At 41.1% G+C, this 20000-nt stretch overlaps 1 protein-coding gene across 1 annotated transcript in view; it reads right to left on the bottom strand.

Annotated features, from left to right (window-relative positions):
- Positions 1 to 20000, bottom strand: part of MESK2 (misexpression suppressor of KSR 2) — a 146475-nt gene that overhangs the window by 125761 nt on the left and 714 nt on the right. The window lies entirely within an intron of this gene.

The raw sequence follows: 20000 nt of genomic DNA, 5'->3' as shown, positions 1-20000 counted from the left end.
TAAGATAGATATAATACGCGACAGACAGACAGACAGATAGATATACAAATAGATGTAGATTATAGACAGACATTGAGACAGACAGACAGATAGATAGACAGATAGATGAAAATGAAGCAAATCTAGAAACCAAGGAGACGAGAGAGAGAGAGAGAGAGAGAGAGAGAATCATATAACACATCCTAAAGTGCATAGTCATCTGGAAATTAGACGTCATGTGCAACCACAGCTACCACCATTACCTACCACAACTACCACCATTACCTACCACAACTACCACCATTACCTACCACAACTACCACCATTACCTACCACAACTACCACCATCACCTACCACAGCTACCACCATTACCTACCACAACTACCACCATCACCTACCACAACTACCACCATTACCTACCACAACTACCACCATTACCTACCACAACTACCACCATTACCTACCACAACTACCACCATTACCTACCACAACTACCACCATTACCTACCACAGCTACCACCATTACCTACCACAACTACCACCATCACCCACCACAACTACCACCATCAACCACAACTACCACCATCACCTACCACAACTACCACCATCAACTTTCCTTAGCATCAACTACCACAACAACCACTACCAACACCACCTACCACAACTACCAACACCACCTACCACAACTACCACCAACACCAAACAGAAAAGAAGGAAGTGATTGGACGGGTATAATAATAATAATAATAATAATAATAATAATAATAATACCACAATTACCACCTACCACAACTACCACCAACCACAAGAGAAAGAAAAGGAAGTGGCAGGAGAGGCATAATAATAATAATAATAATAATAATAATAATAATAATAAAAATAATGATAATAATGATGATGAAAGATGTGTAACGGATGTTGAGTCATTACAAGCATGACTCAATCTCTCTCTCTCTCTCTCTCTCTCTCACACACACACACACACACACACACACACACACACACACACACACACACACACACACACACATTCTTTTCACCTTAACTTGGCCCAGATTTTCGTCCTTTTGCAGCTTATTTCACGTAGCTCAGTGGCAGAAAAAGACAATACTACGGCTCTACATCCTTTCCGTAGCACTTCTTCGTGACTAGCATCATATTCTAGTGTTAAAAAGACAATACTACGGCTCTACATCCTTTCCATAGCACTTCTTCGTGACTAGCATCATATTCTAGTGTTAAAAAGACAATACTACGGCTCTACATCCTTTCCATAGCACTTCTTCGTGACTAGCATCATATTCTAGTGTTAAAAAGACAATACTACGGCTCTACATCCTTTCCATAGCACTTCTTCGTGACTAGCATCATATTCTAGTGTTAAAAAGACAATACTACGGCTCTACATCCTTTCCATAGCACTTCTTCGTGACTAGCATCATATTCTAGTGTTAAAAAGACAATACTACGGCTCTACATCCTTTCCATAGCACTTCTTCGTGACTAGCATCGTATTCTAGTGTTAAAAAGACAATACTACGGCTCTACATCCTTTCCATAGCACTTCTTCGTGACTAGCATCATATTCTAGTGTTAAAAAGACAATACTACGGCTCTACATCCTTTCCATAGCACTTCTTCGTGACTAGCACCATATTCTTGTGTTAAAAAGACAATACTACGGCTCTACATCCTTTCCATAGCACTTCTTCGTGACTAGCATCATATTCCAGTGTTAAAAAGACAATACTACGGCACTACATCCTTTCCATAGCACTTCTTCGTGACTAGCATCATATTCTAGTGTTAAAAAGACAATACTACGGCTCTACATCCTTTCCATAGCACTTCTTCGTGACTAGCATCATATTCTAGTGTTAAAAAGACAATACTACGGCTCTACATCCTTTCCATAGCACTTCTTCGTGACGAGCATCATATTCTAGTGTTAAAAAGACAATACTACGGCTCTACATCCTTTCCACGGCACTTCTTCGTGACTAGCATCATATTCTAGTGTTAAAAAGACAATACTACGGCTCTACATCCTTTCCATAGCACTTCTTCGTGACGAGCATCATATTCTAGTGTTAAAAAGACAATACTACGGCTCTACATCCTTTCCATAGCACTTCTTCGTGACTAGCACCATATTCTAGTGTTAAAAAGACAATACTACGGCTCTACATCCTTTCCATAGCACTTCTTCGTGACGAGCATCATATTCTAGTGTTAAAAAGACAATACTACGGCTCTACATCCTTTCCATGGCACTTCTTCGTGACTAGCATCATATTCTAGTGTTAAAAAGACAATACTACGGCTCTACATCCTTTCCATGGCACTTCTTCGTGACTAGCATCATATTCTAGTGTTAAAAAGACAATACTACGGCTCTACATCCTTTCCATAGCACTTCTTCGTGACTAGCATCATATTCTAGTGTTAAAAAGACAATACTACGGCTCTACATCCTTTCCATAGCACTTCTTCGTGACGAGCATCATATTCTAGTGTTAAAAAGACAATACTACGGCTCTACATCCTTTCCATAGCACTTCTTCGTGACTAGCATCATATTCTAGTGTTAAAAAGACAATACTACGGCTCTACATCCTTTCCATAGCACTTCTTCGTGACTAGCATCATATTCTAGTGTTAAAAAGACAATACTACGGCTCTACATCCTTTCCATAGCACTTCTTCGTGACTAGCATCATATTCTAGTGTTAAAAAGACAATACTACGGCTCTACATCCTTTCCATAGCACTTCTTCGTGACTAGCATCATATTCTAGTGTTAAAAAGACAATACTACGGCTCTACATCCTTTCCATAGCACTTCTTCGTGACTAGCATCATATTCTAGTGTTAAAAAGACAATACTACGGCTCTACATCCTTTCCATAGCACTTCTTCGTGACTAGCATCATATTCTAGTGTTAAAAAGACAATACTACGGCTCTACATCCTTTCCATAGCACTTCTTCGTGACTAGCATCATATTCTAGTGTTAAAAAGACAATACTACGGCTCTACATCCTTTCCATGGCACTTCTTCGTGACTAGCATCATATTCTAGTGTTAAAAAGACAATACTACGGCTCTACATCCTTTCCATAGCACTTCTTCGTGACGAGCATCATATTCTAGTGTTAAAATGACAATACTACGGCTCTACATCCTTTCCATAGCACTTCTTCGTGACGAGCATCATATTCTAGTGTTAAAAAGACAATACTACGGCTCTACATCCTTTCCATAGCACTTCTTCGTGACGAGCATCATATTCTAGTGTTAAAAAGACAATACTACGGCTCTACATCCTTTCCATAGCACTTCTTCGTGACTAGCATCATATTCTAGTGTTAAAAAGACAATACTACGGCTCTACATCCTTTCCATAGCACTTCTTCGTGACGAGCATCATATTCTAGTGTTAACCTCATTACAACTCTTAATACAAGATGGAGGAATGGCAATTTTAGGCCAAGTTAACGGAGAGAGAGAGAGAGAGAGAGAGAGAGAGAGAGAGAGAGAGAGAGAGAGAGAGAGAGAGAGAAATAAAAACTTACATTCTTCGTGACTATAATTCCCAAACGCTGCCACTCGACCACCACAAGTACTGTAACACAACTACTACCACCACCACCACAATACTCCACCACACCACCCGTTAACGGCACCGCACCCTTATCTACCGTTATCTCCGTTTTTATCAGGGTGGTAACGCAGAAGAGGAAACAGCCAAACCAACGCCAAGCCACTCTAAGCTCTATTTATGGGGGGAAATAAGGGAGGTTATTCCTTGACGCCGCGGCATCCCGTGAGTCAGAAGGCCCGGGAGGGTTTGAAAGTTCGGCGGAGATCAGCTTTCGGTTAATTCTATCTACTTTGGTTTTTCATGAATATTTCAAAATTTCCTGTGACGTCATGGATTACATAGGCACTCACGCTAAATTACATAAAATGGCGATACAAAAATATGAGTAGTTTAAGGAATACAATGATTTAGCCGAGATGGTGACTGGGTCGAAAGTGTATGTAAACAAAGGAGAACGGGGTGGAATCGGGGACACTCAAATATTAAGAATGATGACGAAAGCGAGAAGGGAGAGAAAGGGAGAGAAAAGGGGAGAGAAGGAGAGAAAATGGGAGGGAAGGAGAGAGAACATGAGAAAGGAGAGAAAAGAGGAGAGAATGGAGGGAAACTTGGGAGAGAAGGACTTAAATTAGAAAGAAATGGAGAGAGAGATTTTTAGGAGAGAAGGAATGAAAATAGAAGAGGGTATGTGAGAGAGAGAGAGAGAGAGAGAGGGAGGGAATGGCGTAACCTTTAAGAAATTAGATAAAACTAGAGAGAGAAAGAGAGAGAGAGAATGAGAATGGCATAACCTTTAAGAAAATTCGATAAAACTAGAGAGAGAGAGAGAAAGAAAGAAAGAGAGAGAGAGAGAGAGAGAGAGAGAGAGAGAGAGAGGAGAATGGCATAACCTTTAAGAAAATTCGATAAAACTAGTAGAGAGAGAGAGAGAGAGAGAGAGAGAGAGAGAGAGAGAGAGAGAGAGAGAGAGAGAGGGAGGGAGAGAGAGAGAGAATTGCATGACCCTGTACACGCATCGCCTGACTGGAAGACGTAAGTGAAGACAGAGGGAGGTCAATCAGTTAGAGTCAGTTCAATACCTGAGTCTCCTCTTCTGGCAGTCATTTAAATAGAAAATGGGAAGTATTTATTTTTGGGGAAGTTAATGGGAGTGGCTCAGATTGACTAGTAACCAAGGAGACTCATTCCTACGTAAGACTCAGTTGATGGCCAGGTGTAGTCAGATTGAAGGGTGGATTTGACTAGTAACCAAGGAGATTCATTCCTACCTAAGGCACAGTTGATGGCCAGGTGTAGCTTGATTTGACTAGTAACCAAGGAGACTCATTTCTATCACAAACTGACCTCGAATTTCCTGTTATTTGACTAGTAACCAAGGAGACTCATTTCCTGTTCCCTCAGCTGATAGGGGTTAGTCAGTGAGTCACTCAATCAATAAGGGAAAAAAGGAAGGAGGGAGGGAGGGAGAGGTAATGACGGGAGGGAGGGAGGGAGGGAGGAAAAGAAGGGAAGGGAGGGAGGGAGGGAAGGAGGGAGGGAGGAAGGGAGGAAAAGACGGGAGGGAGGGAGGGAGGGAGAGAAGGAGGAAAAAAAGGAAGGAGGGAGGGAGGTAAAGAAATGGGAGGAAGGGAGGGAGAAAAAGAAGGGAAGGTGGGAGGGACGGAGGGAGGGAGAGAAGGAGGAAAAGAGGGGAAGGGAGGGAGGGAGGGAAGGAGGAAAAGAGGGGAGGGAGGGAGCGAGGGAGGAAAAGAAGGGAAGGGAGGGAGGGAGGGAAGGAGGGAGGGAGGAAGGGAGGAAAAGAAGGGAAGGGAGGGAGGGAGGGAGGGAGAGAAGGAGGAAAAGAGGGGAGGGAAGGAGGGAGGAAATGAAGGAAAGGGAAGGTGGGAGGGAGGGAGAGAGGGGAGGAAAAGGGAGGGAGGGAGGGAGAAAGAAAGGAAGGAAGGTTGAAAATGGAGAAAGAGAGAGAGAGAGAGAGAGAGAGAATGTTGAGTAGAGGTAGGCTGAGAGCTGGAGGAGGCGAGGTTGGCTATCATATTACAGAAATAGATAGGCAGGTCGATAGATAGATAGACAGACAGATAGACAGATAGATAGATAGATAAATAGACAGATAGATAGATAGACAGATAGATAGACAAGGAAATATACCAACAGAGACTGAGAGGTAAGTAGGAGAGAGGCGTGTGTAGGTGCAATACGTAGGTAGGTAGGTAGGTGGGTAGGTAGGTAGGTAGGCAAGATATAGGTACGTAGGCAAACTGGTAGGTAGGAAGGTAGGTAAGTAGGCAGACTGGTAAGTAGGTAGGTAGGTAGATGGGATGAATATGGCTGAGAATGTGTTGCTGGACGGGTGCTGCGTGCCCGCCTTTACGGGGAAGGAATGTACGTGATGAACCGAGAATTAGGGGAGAGAGAGAGAGAGAGAGAGAGAGAGAGAGAGAGAGAGAGAGAGAGAGAGGCGGGTGATGACGTAAGTACTAGTGATGTTTTTTTCACGTCAGTACCTCTACCATGGTCACCACCTGCTTACCTACCTACCTACCTACTTACCTACCTACCTACTTACCTACCTATCGACCTAACTACCAACATACACAAATGGACCTACCTACCTGCCTGCCTAACTGCTTACCTGCCTACCTACTTACCTATCTACCTACTTACCTACCTGTCTAATTACCTACCTGCCTACCTACTTACCTACCTACCTACCTAACTACCTACCTACTTACCAATCTACACACTGCTTCTCTTCCTACCTACCATCTTACGTATTTCAAAATCTACCTACCTACCTGCCTACCTACCTACCTACGTACCCTCATCTCTTTCTCAGGCTATCCTACTTACCTCCTTACCTAACCCTAAGCTTATTTGGTGCTAGGTGGTGGCGACCATCATCCACTCACTTGATGTAGTGCTGCCTACTTCTTCCTTCACCTTTATCATTCTTTTTCTGTGTCTGTCCTCCTCTCTTCCTATTTCTCACCATCATCCACTCACTTGATGTAGTGCTGCCTACTTCTTCCTTCATCTTTATCATTCTTTTTCTGTGTCTGTCCTCCTCTCTTCCTATTTCTCACCATCATCCACTCACTTGATGTAGTGCTGCCTACTTCTTCCTTAGCCTTTATCATTCTTTTTCTGTGTCTGTCCTCCTCTCTTCCTATTTCTCACCATCATCCACTACAACCACATCATCCTACCTACTTACCTACCTACCTTTCATCCTACCTACCTACCTTTCATCCTACCTACCTACCTTTCATCCTACCTACTTACCTACCTACCTTTCATCCTACCTACTTACCTACCTACCTACCTTTCAGCCTACCTACTTGCCTACTTACTTACCTTTTCTCCCTTTCTCAGCATAACCTACTTACCTAACGTAGGCTTATCTCTCTCTCTCTCTCTCTCTCTCTCTCTCCTCTCTCTCTATTTTTTTCCTTTTGCCTTTCTTCCTCTCAAACTCTCTCTTCCTTTCTTCTCTCTCTCTTTCCTTCCTTCCTTCCTCCATCCTTTCCTTCCTTCCTTCCTTCCTTCCATCCCTCCTTCCTTCCTTCCATCCCTCCCTCCTTCCTTCCTTCCATCCCTCCTTCCTTCCTTCCATCCTTCCTTCCTTCCATCCCTCCCTCCTTCCTTCCTTCCATCCCTCCTTCCTTCCTTCCATCCCTCCCTCCTTCCTTCCTTCCATCCCTCCGTCCTTCCTTCCATCCCTCCCTCCTTCCTTCCTTCCGTCCCTCCTTCCTTCCTTCCATCCCTCCTTCCTTCCTTCCTTCCATCCCTCCTTCCTTCCTTCCATCCCTCCTTCCTTCCTTCCTTCCATTCCTCCTTCCTTCCTTCCTTCCCTCCCTCCTTACCTCCTCTCTATTTCTCTCTCCCTTCCTTATATAATACTCTCTCTCTCTCTCTCTCTCTTTCTCTCTCTCTCTCCTTTCAATATCGCCATACTCTGCATAGATGGATAGATAGATGGATAGACAGATAGACAGATGGATGGTAAGATAGATAGATAGATAGATAGATGGACAGATAGATAGAGATAGATAGATAGATATTCGTAGATGGAGAGAGATGCATCGATAGATAGATAGGTACACTGATAGATAGATCGATAGATTGGTAGATAGATAGACAGGTAGGTATAGCCTATGGATGGATATGGATAGATAGATAAATAGATATAAATAGATAGATTTCTGAACACGCTTATTTTAAAACAGATAGATAATTACAGATAGATAGATAGACATATTTAAAACTTTAGCTCAAATTCTATCTATCTATCTATCGCCAGACGCCATAATCCCGTAAGGGGTGGCCATTTGACTCTGAGTTAGTTGTTTTACAGGGAGGGGCACTAACCCTCCACCAACCCACTTGTTGACACGTAGGGAACACGTATGGTTTGGTTATATGGTTACCACCCAGCGTTGTAAATGGTTTCTTGGCTTACAGGAAACCATTTGGCTTGTCACTCAATGTAAAGCCACCTGTAAAGGAAAGAAAAGCAATAAGTAGTGACAGGAAAGATGGGAGAAATAGGAAGAGAGGAGGGCAGGCACAGAAAAAGAATGATAAAGGCTAAGGAAGAAGTAGGCAGCACTACATCAAGTGAGTGGATGATGGTGAGAAATAGGAAGAGAGGAGGACAGACACAGGAAAAGAATGATAAAGGTGAAGGAAGAAGTAGGCAGCACTACATCAAGTGAGTGGATGATGGTGTGAAATAGGAAGAGAGGAGGACAGACACAGAAAAAGAATGACAAAGGCGAAGGAAGAAGTAGGCAGCACTACATCAAGTGAGTGGATGATGGTGAGAAATAGGGAGAGAGGAGGACAGACACAGAAAAAGAATGATAAAGGTGAAGGAAGAAGTAGGCAGCACTACATCAAGTGAGTGGATGATGGTCGCCACCACCTAGCACCCTAGCTCCAATTCCTATATATATATATTTTTGGTGAAGGATATTGTTGTTTTTGTCTGTCTATCAGTGTATCTATCTGTTTATCTATCTATCTGTCTATCTATCTGTCAGCCTGCTTATTTGTCTATATATCTGTCAGAGAGAGAGAGAGAGAGAGAGAGAGAGAGAGTTATTACCCCTATACTGTAAAAGCGAGGAGAGAGAGAGAGAGAGAGAGAGAGAGAGTTAAGAAATAGGGTAAAGGGGTGACCTTCAGGTAGGGGAAGCCAGGTAAGAAGTTCTCTCTCTCTCTTTCTCTCTCTCTCTGACTTTTACAGTATAGGGGTAATACTTAACTTCTCTCTCTCTCTCTCTCTCTCTCTCTCTCTCTCTCTCTCTCTCTCTCTCTCAATGGGTGGTGGAGGTAGGCCTTCACGTGGTGGCACTGATATAACCAGGCGGATCCACTGCCTGGTTATACACACGTTCCTCAACTCCCTCCCTATCCATCTATCTATCTATCTATCTATCTATCTTCCTCAACTCCCTCTCAATCCTCCATCTCTCTCTCCCTATCTATCTATCGTCCATCCATCTATCTATGACTGACGGCGAGGAGGAGGAGGAGGAGGAGGAGGAGAAGGAGGAGGGGAAGAAGAAGAAGAAGAAGAAGAAGAAGAAGAGGAGGAGGAGGAGGAGGAGGAGGAGGAGAAGTTAAAATGTTCCTTTACTTATAACTAAAATAGACTACATTATGATGCTAGTCACGAAGAAGTGCTATGGGATGTAGAGCGGCACACACGTACATATACAGATAAAACATACATACATACATACGTACACAGATAAAACATACATACATACATACATAAAGAAAAAACATACATACGTTACATACATACATATAAAACATACATAAACATACATACGTTACATACATACATATATACCTACATACATACACATACATACATACAACACGGATAAAACATACATACATACACATACATACATACAACACGGATAAAACATACATACATATACATACATACATACATACACAAAATCATACATACACACATACATACATACATACAAATACCGTACATACACATACAAAGGTCACATACATACATACATACATACATACATAGACAGACACAGATAGATAGAGAGAGTTGGATAGCCTACTCTCATATCTTTCCTCCCTCCTCCATTTACCTCTCTCTCTCTCTCTCTCTCTCTCTCTCTCTCTCTCTCTCTCTCTCTCTCTCTCTCACACACACACACACACACATACATACAAACACGTACGGTACCGTACTTCGCCATCATATGTATGGTTTAAATTTGGCTGTCACTCTCCCAACGAAATTTCCTACATATGAGGTAGTAGTGGTAGTAGTTAAAGGAGGGAGGGAGGGAGGGAGAGGGAGGAGGGAGGGAGGGAAGGAAGGAGGGAGGGAGGGAGGGAGGGAGGGAGGGAAGAAAGGAAGGAAGGAAGGAGGGAGGGAAGGAAGGGAGGGAGGGAGGGAAGGAAGGAAGGAGGGAAGGAGGGAGGGAGGAAAGGAAGGAGGGAGGGAAGGAAGGAAGGAGGGAAGGAGGGAGGGAGGAAAGGAAGGAGGGAAGGAAGGAGGGAAGGAAGGAAGGAGGGAAGGAGGGAGGGAGGAAAGGAAGGAGGGAGGGAAGGAAGGAAGGAGGGAAGGAGGGAGGGAGGAAAGGAAGGAGGGAAGGAAGGAGGGAAGGAGGGAGGGAGGAAAGGAAGGAGGGAGGGAAGGAAGGAAGGAGGGAAGGAGGGAGGGAGGAAAGGAAGGAAGGAAGGAAGGAGGGAAGGAGGGAGGGAGGGAAGGAGAAGCAATACCGCCCATTAACTAATTATAAAAATAATTATAGAAGGGAGAGAGAGAGAGAGAGAGAGAGAGAGAGAGAGAGAGAGAGAAGGAAGGGAGGGGAAAAGGAGAAAAAATGAAGAAAGGAGAGAAGAGAAAATGGAAGGAGGAAGGAAGGAAGGAAAAGAAAATGGTGAGAAAGGAAGGAAAGTAGGAATGCGGGAGGGAAGGAAGGAAAGAAGGAAGGAGGGAGGGAGGGAGGGAGGGAGGGAGAAAGGAAGGAAAGAAGGAAGGAGGGAGGGAGGGAGGAAGGGAGGGAGGGAGGGAGGGAGAAAGGAAGGAAAGAAGGAAGGAACGAAGGAAGGAGGGAGTGAGGGAGGGAGGGAAAGAAGGAAGGAGGGAAGGAAGGAAGGAAGGAGGGAGGGAGGGAGGGAGGGAGGGAGGGAAAAACCATCCATAAAATAGGTCAAGATAATGATAGGAGGGAGGGAGGGAGGGAGGGAGGGAGGGAGGGAGGGAGGGAAGGAGGGAGTGACGCAGGATGGAATATAAGGTTGTTGTCATGAGAGAGAGAAAGAGAGAGAGAGAGAACTACCACAACACCTGACTCACTCTCATCACACCTGTGCAAATCTCTAACATTACCACCACAACTACCAACATTACCACCACAACTACCAACATTACTACCACAACTATCAACATTACAACTACCACCATAACTACCATTTCAACTACCAACATTACTACCACAACTACCAACATTACCACCACAACTACCAACATTACCACCACAACTACCAACATTACTACCACAACTACCAACATTACTACCACAACTACCAACATTACCACCACAACTACCAACATTACTATCACAACTACCAACATTACTACCACAACTACCAACATTACTACCACAACTACCAACATTACTACCACAACTACCAACATTACTATCACAACTACCAACATTACTAACACAATTACCAACATTACTACCACAACTACCAACATTACTACCACAACTACCAACATTACTACCACAACTATCAACATTACTACCACAACTACCAACATTACCACCACAACTACCAACATTACTACCACAACTACCAACATTACCACCACAACTACCAACATTACTACCACAACTACCAACATTACTACCACAACTATCAACACTACTACCACAACTACCAACATTACTACCACAACTACCAACATTACTACCACAACTACCAACACTACCACAACTACCAACATTACCACCACAACTACCAACATTACTACCACAACTACCAACATTACTACCACAACTACCAACATTACTACCACAACTACCAACATTACTACCACAACTACCAACATTACCACCACAACTACCAACATTACTACCACAACTACCAACATTACTACCACAACTACCAACATTGTTACCACAACTATCAACATTACTACCACAACTACCAACATTGTTACCACAACTACCAACATTACTACCACAACTACCAACATTACCACCACAACTACCAACATTACTACCACAACTACCAACATTACTACCACAACTATCAACACTACTACCACAACTACCAACATTACTACCACAACTACCAACATTACTACCACAACTACCAACATTACTACCACAACTACCAACATTACTACCACAACTACCAACACTACCACAACTACCAACATTACCACCACAACTACCAACATTACTACCACAACTACCAACATTACTACCACAACTACCAACATTACTACCACAACTACCAACATTACTACCACAACTACCAACATTACTACCACAACTACCACAACTACCAACATTACTACCACAACTACCAACATTACTACCACGACTACCAACATTACTACCACGACTACCAACATTACTACCACAACTACCAACATTACTACCACAACTACCAACATTACTACCACAACTACCAACATTACTACCACAACTACCAACACTACCACACCAGGGGCCACCGCTACCACCATTACTACCACAACTACCGCAATTATTTCGGAGGAGGAAAAACACAAGGGAGGGAGGGAGGGGGAGGGAGGGAAGGAGGGAAGGAAAGAAAGAAGGAAGGAAGGAAGGAAGGAACGAAGGAAGGAAGGAGGGAGGGAGGGAGGGAAGAAGGAAAAGAGGAGAGAGAAGACAAGGAACGAATAAGAGAAGAGAGGGAGGAAGAGAGGAAGAAGAAGAAGGAAGAAGACGAAGAAGAAAGAAGAAAAGGGAGGAGGAGGAGGAGGAGGAGGAGGAAGAGAGAGAAGACGGTAGGGAGAGGAGTCATGATGAGGTAAGGTACACGTCTGCAGTCTCTCCTCCCTCCCTTTCTCTCCCTTCCCTCCCTCCCTCCCTCCTCCCTTCCTTCCCTCCCTCCCTCCTCCCTCCCTGACACGAAACAAGTCTTGCCAAGGTAACAAATACGACACATTCGGCGGCCAGGTCATCTCGGCTCTATCCCTACTACCCGACTATCCACCACCTCCCCTAACTATCCCTACTATTACTATCACCTATCCTAACTACCCACATGAGGAAGTAGGCGAAAAATTAAAATACCCGAAATTACCCAAGAAAACTCAAATTCGCCGAAATGGCACATGAGACGAGAGCGCACGTCAACAAACCCTAGGGCCGCTATCCTTACCCGTGCAATCTTATAATAATAATAATAATAATAATAATAATGATAATAATAATAATAATAATAATAATAATAATAATAATAATAATAATGATAATAATAATAATAATAATAATAATAATAATAATAATAACAGTAATGAAAATAATAATAATAATAATAATAATGAAAATAATAATAATAATAATAATAATAATAATAATAATAATAATGAAAATAATAATAATAATAATAATAATAATAATAAAGATAATAATAATAAAATAAATAATAACAGCAATAGTAATAGTTGTAGTAGTAGTAGTAGTAACAAAAAATATAACCAGTAATAACATAATAATAATAATAATAATAATCACATCCACCACACAACCACAACTACTAAAATCGATGAGGGTGGTGCGGTAGGAGGGGATTAGAGAGAGAGAGAGAGAGAGAGAGAGAGAGCTTCCTACAAGGTGATCTAGTATTTAAAAAGTGTGTGTGTGTGTGTGTGTGTGTGTGTGTGTGTGTGTGTGTGTGTGTGTGTGTGTGTGAGAGAGAGAGAGAGATGGGTAGTGATGGTGGTGGTTGTGGTTAGGCAAGGGGGAGGGGAGGGGAGGGGAGGGGGGAGGGGGGAGGAGGAGGGGGGAGGAGGAGGGAGGTAAAAGGTCAACTGAATGCCACTTGCAGAGAGAGAGAGAGAGAGAGAGAGAGAGAGAATTAACTTGAACTCTCTCTATATCGTTCCCTTGTACCCTCCTCTCTCTCTCTCTCTCTCTCTCTCTCATATTTATTCCTATACACGCACAGGCAATCTCTCTCTCTCTCTCTCTCTCTCTCTCTCTCCCGTTACCCCAACCTCTTCCTCATTGTTCGTCACGCATCACTTGTCTATCTATCCATCCATCCATACATCTATCTATCTATCCATCCATCTATGAGTCTATCTATCTGAGTCTATCTATCCATCTATCTGAGTCTACCTATCCATCCATCTATCTATCCATCTATCTGAGTCTATCTTTCTAGCTATCTATCTATCCATCTGAGTCTACCTATCCATCCATCTATCCATCTATCTATCCATCCATCCATCTATCCATGTATCTATCTATCCTGAGACCTACCTACTATATATCTATCCAACCAGATCTATTTATCTATCTTTCTCCATCTATCAGTCTATTTATCTATCCATCTATTCATCTTCCCACTACTACCAACAGATAAAGTGACAGATAACAATAATAATAATAATAGTAATAATAATAATAATAATAGTAATAATAATAATAATAGTAATAATAATAATAATAATAATAATAATAACGAAGAACAAGAAGATGATGATGATGATGAAGATTATTATTATTATTATTATTATTAACTAAAACCTATAATAAATAACACACTATCATCATCATCACCATCTAATCTTGTGTTGCCCCATGAGGAGCGCAGCGCAAGTTGGTCCTGACATTTAAGATGAGAGTGACCAGCCTCACTCATCCCTGAGTGGCATTACGTGAGCAATAAACCCCAACCATCCCTTGGATATAAACCTTCACCAGCTCAATCCAATTGGAGCGCCTTAATTACCCACTAAACCACAAGGCGCCATAATTTGGTTATATAGTTACCACCCAGCGTAGTAAATGGTTTCCTGGTGTACAGGAAACCATTTGGTTTGTCAATCAGTGTAAAGTCACCCACAGGCAGAAGGAAGAGGAAAGAATGAAGGAAAGAAAGACAGAAGAGGGAGTGTAAAGTCACCCGCAGGCAGAAGAGGAAAGAATGAAGGAAAGAAAGACAGAAGAGGGAGTGTAAAGTGACCCACAGGCAGAAGGAAGAGGAAAGAATGAAGGAAAAAAAGACAGAAGAGGGAGTGTAAAGTCACCCACAGGCAGAAGGAAGAGGAAAGAATGAAGGAAAGAAAGACAGAAGAGGGAGTGTAAAGTCACCCACAGGCAGAAGGAAGAGGAAAGAATGAAGGAAAGAAAGACAGAAGAGGGAGTGTAGAGTCACCCACAGGCAGAAGGAAGAGGAAAGAATGAAGGAAAGAAAGACAGAAGAGGGAGTGTAAAGTCACCCACAGGCAGAAGGAAGAGGAAAGAATGAAGGAAAGAAAGACAGAAGAGGATGGAAGGAAGGAAGAGAGGAAAGGGCAGACATCCGAAGCAGCACATCGAGTGAGTGGATGGTGAGCGCCCCCACCTACCACAAAAACAACAACAACAATAATAATAATAATAATAATAATAATAATGATAATAATGCTTCATAATGGCGCTGTTCTGCCCGGAAGTGTCGCCAGAGGAACAATTGAGGCAGTATGGTGAAATTTCCTTTGTAATTAAATGGATGAATGGCACTTATAGCCATCCCTACAGACATACATACACAGATACATATACACACATACACACTTGCACATACACACGTACATAACATACATACATACATAGATACACATACACACATACACACGTACATACACACGTACATAACATACATACATACCGGTACATAGATACACATACACACTTGTACATACACACGTACATAACATACATACATACACATACATAGATAAACATACACACTCGTACATACATACACGTACATAACATACATACACATACACAGATACTTAAACATACATACTCGTACATACATACACGTACATAACATACATACATACATACAGATACTGTACATACACAGAGATACACACATACATACACGAACATAACATACATACATACATACACACGCATACAAACATATACATGCATACGAGAGACAGGCAGATAACACTGATAGAGATAGATATAGATAGATAGATAGATAGATAGATGGATAATTTACAAATATACTGATGAAACAGATAGATAGATAGACAGATAGATAAACAGATAGATACTAAATAAATCACATCTCAATATCCAGCATAATTACCGTTTATTTTCATCTCAAATTTGAATATACAAAATTTCCCGCCAATTCTCTCCCGTGGTTCCGTTTTTCTTCCGATTTATTTTTCTCCGTTTTCTGTATTTTTAATTTTTCCGTTTTCTTCGTCCCATTTATCACCCCGACCACGGAATATATTATTATTATTATTATTATTATTATTATTACTATTATGGTGTTTAATTATTGCTGTTATTATTATTATTATTATTATCATTATTATTATTATTATCATCCGGGCCTCCTTTCCACCTTACTGTGGGGCAGGGTGAGGAGTAGCAATGTCCAGACTACACACACACACACACACACACACACACACACCGGGCAATACATTTCAGGCCTCACTATCGCGTGCGCAGGATCAATACCCAATAGACCAAATGGCAGATAGATAGATAGATAGAAACTGGTAGATGTTATACACACACACACACACACACACACACACACACACACACACACACACACACTATATACATACATACACAGGCAAATCCACACAGTACACACGCACACATACATGCATACATACACAGCACATAATCGTACGTACACGCAAAAACCAATTATATAGATAGATAGATAGATAGATATATACTGAGTGAGGTGGAGGTGGAGGGGGAAGAGGGAGGAAGACGCCGAGGATGAGATGGAGGGATGGAGAGGAGAGGTATATGAGAGAGGGGAGTGTTACGTGGGGGAAAGGTAGCGAAATGGCGGGGGACAGGGTGATATGGAGACGATTTGTTTGTGGCCATCCCTTACAATAATTACGAGATTATGGCATCTGGCAAGAGAGAGAGAGAGAGAGAGAGAGAGAGAGATAATAATAATAATAATAATAATAATCTTTCTATTTCTTCCTCGTGATCTACTACTACTATTACTACTACTACTACTATTATTACTACTACTACTACTGCTAATACTATTATTACTACTACTACTACTACTACTACTTATCATCATCCTATCCTGCATTTACACTATCAATGGAAGCAATCTCTCTCTCTCTCTCTCTCTCTCTCTCTCTCTCTCTCTCTCTCTCAGGTGAAAGGTTACGTAGTTAAGTTTCCATGACCTAATATCCAAGCCGGCTCATTATCTATCTATCTATCTATTTATTTATCTATCTATCTATCCTCTGCCTTCACATCTACAGTACTTATAAATCTATCTATCTGTCTATCTATCTATCCTCTGCCTTCCCATCTACTTATAAATCTATCTATCTATCTATCTGCCTTCACATCTACAGTACTTATAAATCTATCTGTCTATCTATCTATCTATCCTCTGCCTTCACATCTACAGTACTTATAAATCTATCTATCTGTCTATCTATCTATCCTCTGCCTTCCCATCTACTTATAAATCTATCTATCTATCTATCTATCCTCTACAACCTCTGCCAACCCATCTACTTAGAAATCTCTCTCTCTCTCTCCCTCTCTCTCTCTCTCTCTATCTATCTATCTATCTATCTATTCGTATATTTTCACACATTTGTTAGCGATGAGTTTATCTATCTAGACAGAGAGAGAGAGAGAGATAGATACCGTCAGATAGATAGATAGACGATAGATACGCAGATAGATGGACTGACAGATAGATATATAAAGATGGATGGATAGATAGATAGATACAGATAGATAGATAGATAGACATAGATAGATAGATAGATAGATACCGTCAGATAGATAGATAGACGATAGATACGCAGATAGATGGACTGACAGATAGATATATAAAGATGGATGGATAGATAGATACAGATAGATAGATAGATAGACATAGATAGATAGACAGATAGATAGATAGGACAGACATCCATAGACGATAGATACGAAGACTAACACAGATAGATAAAAAGATAAGTGATAAGCAGGTAGATAGAAAATATAGATAGACAGATAGATAGACAAATAGATAAAGATAGATAGAGATAGATAGAAAGGTAGGTAGACTGACACAAACAGACAGACAGATAGATAGATAGATAGACGATAGATATAAAGCCTTTGTTCTAGTCGCTGGCATTTCCTCTCGCTCCTGTTTAACCTTGCCCGTTAGAGAGAGAGAGAGAGAGAGAGAGAGAGAGAGAGAGAGAGAGAGTCCATTTTATGAAGTTACTGACAGAGACAGACCTACATAGACAGATAGATAGATGGATAGCTAGATAGATAGAAAGAGACAGTTAGAAGATATTGACAGACAGACAGATAGATGGATAGATAGACAGACAGATAGACAGACAGTTAGATAGACGTAGACATAAATAGACAGACACCCAGTGGACAGATAGATCGATAGATAAACTTGAGACAGACAGACCAAGACTTACTGATCGAAGTGAGAGAGAGAGAGAGAGTCACACCTGCCGACCCATGTAAATATCTTCGTTTTAATAATTATATTTAAATTACTGCAATAACTAAAACAATAAATAATAATAATAATAATAATAATAATAATAATAACGGTACTACTACTACTACAACTACTACTACGAATATTACCACACCAACAACTACTACTACTACTATTACAATTACTACTACTACTACCACTACTATTACAACTACTACTATTACTACTACTACGACTACCGGCTTGCTCTCTCTCTCTCTTTCTCTCTCTCCCTCTCTCTCTCTCTTTCTCTCTATCTCCCCCCTCTCTCTCTCTCTCTCTTTCTAGGAAAAGAATATTTTTAACGGCTATCCTAATGCAACCTCTCTCTCTCTCTCTCTCTCTCTCTCTAGGAAAAGAATATTGTTAACGGCTATCCTAATGCAACCTCTCTCTCTCTCTCCCTCTCTCTCTCTTAATCTCTCTCTCTCTCTCTCTCTCTCTCTCAATATTGTCATTCCAAATCTATCGAGTATCATTTCTGCTTCAATAGATAGACGTACAAATAGATAGATTGAGATGGATAGATAAATAGACGGCTAGATAGATAGATTAATGGACAAATAGCTAGGTGGGTAGGTAGACAGATAGATAGATAGATAGACAGATAACTAGATGGATGGACAGTTGGAGAGATAGATAGATACACAGACGGATAGATAAAGACAGATAGACTGATAGATAAAGAGATAGATAGATAGGAAGACAGACAGATAAACAGAGATAAACAGATAGATTGATAGACAGATAGATAGATAATTAGGTGGATGGATGGAGTTGGATAGATAGATAGACAGAGTTAGATAGATAGATAGATAGAGTGTTAGATAGATAGAGAGAGAGAGTTAGATAGATAGATAGATAGATAGATAGACAATTCATCTCCAAACTCATTTTTTCCTCCGGTAAAAACTATCTACATCATTTATCTATCTCTATCTATCTGTTTATCTATCTATATCTATCGGTACATCTATTTATCTACCTATCTGTTTAACCATCTATCTATATGTATTTATCAAGCTATCCGTCTATCTATCTATCTATCCATCTCTATCTATCTACGGTATCTATCTCTTAATCTACCCATCCATCTATCTATCTACTACTTATCTGGCTATCCATCTATCCTCTCATCCATTCATCTATCTATCTATCCATGCATCCATCTATCTACCTATCTATCCATGCATCCATCAAACCATCCATCCATCCATCAATCTATCTATCCATCCATCCATCTATCTATCTATCTATCTATCCATCCATCTATCTATCTATCTATCCATCCATCCATCAAACCATCCATCCATCCATCTATCTATCTATCTATCCATCTATCCATCCATCCATCTATCCATCCATGCATGCATCCATCAAACCAACCATCCATCCATCTATCTATCTATCTATCTATCCATCCATCTATCTATCTATCCATCCATCTATCTACCTATCTATCCATGCATCCATCAAACCATCCATCCATCTATCTATCTATCTATCCATCCATCCATGCATCCATCAAACCATCCATCTATCTATCTATCTATCTATCTATCTGTTTTATTAAATGGATGTCAAGCCAGTAAACAAATAAAAAAATGTAATATGGTTTTCTTTACTTTATAAACA

Source organism: Coenobita brevimanus, chromosome 3 (assembly GCF_032717465.1).
Source record: "Coenobita brevimanus isolate Jiangsu-jjx chromosome 3, ASM3271746v2, whole genome shotgun sequence".
Taxonomy (NCBI): Eukaryota; Metazoa; Arthropoda; class Malacostraca; order Decapoda; family Coenobitidae; genus Coenobita; species Coenobita brevimanus.
This window is presented reverse-complemented; position numbering and strand designations above follow the sequence as displayed.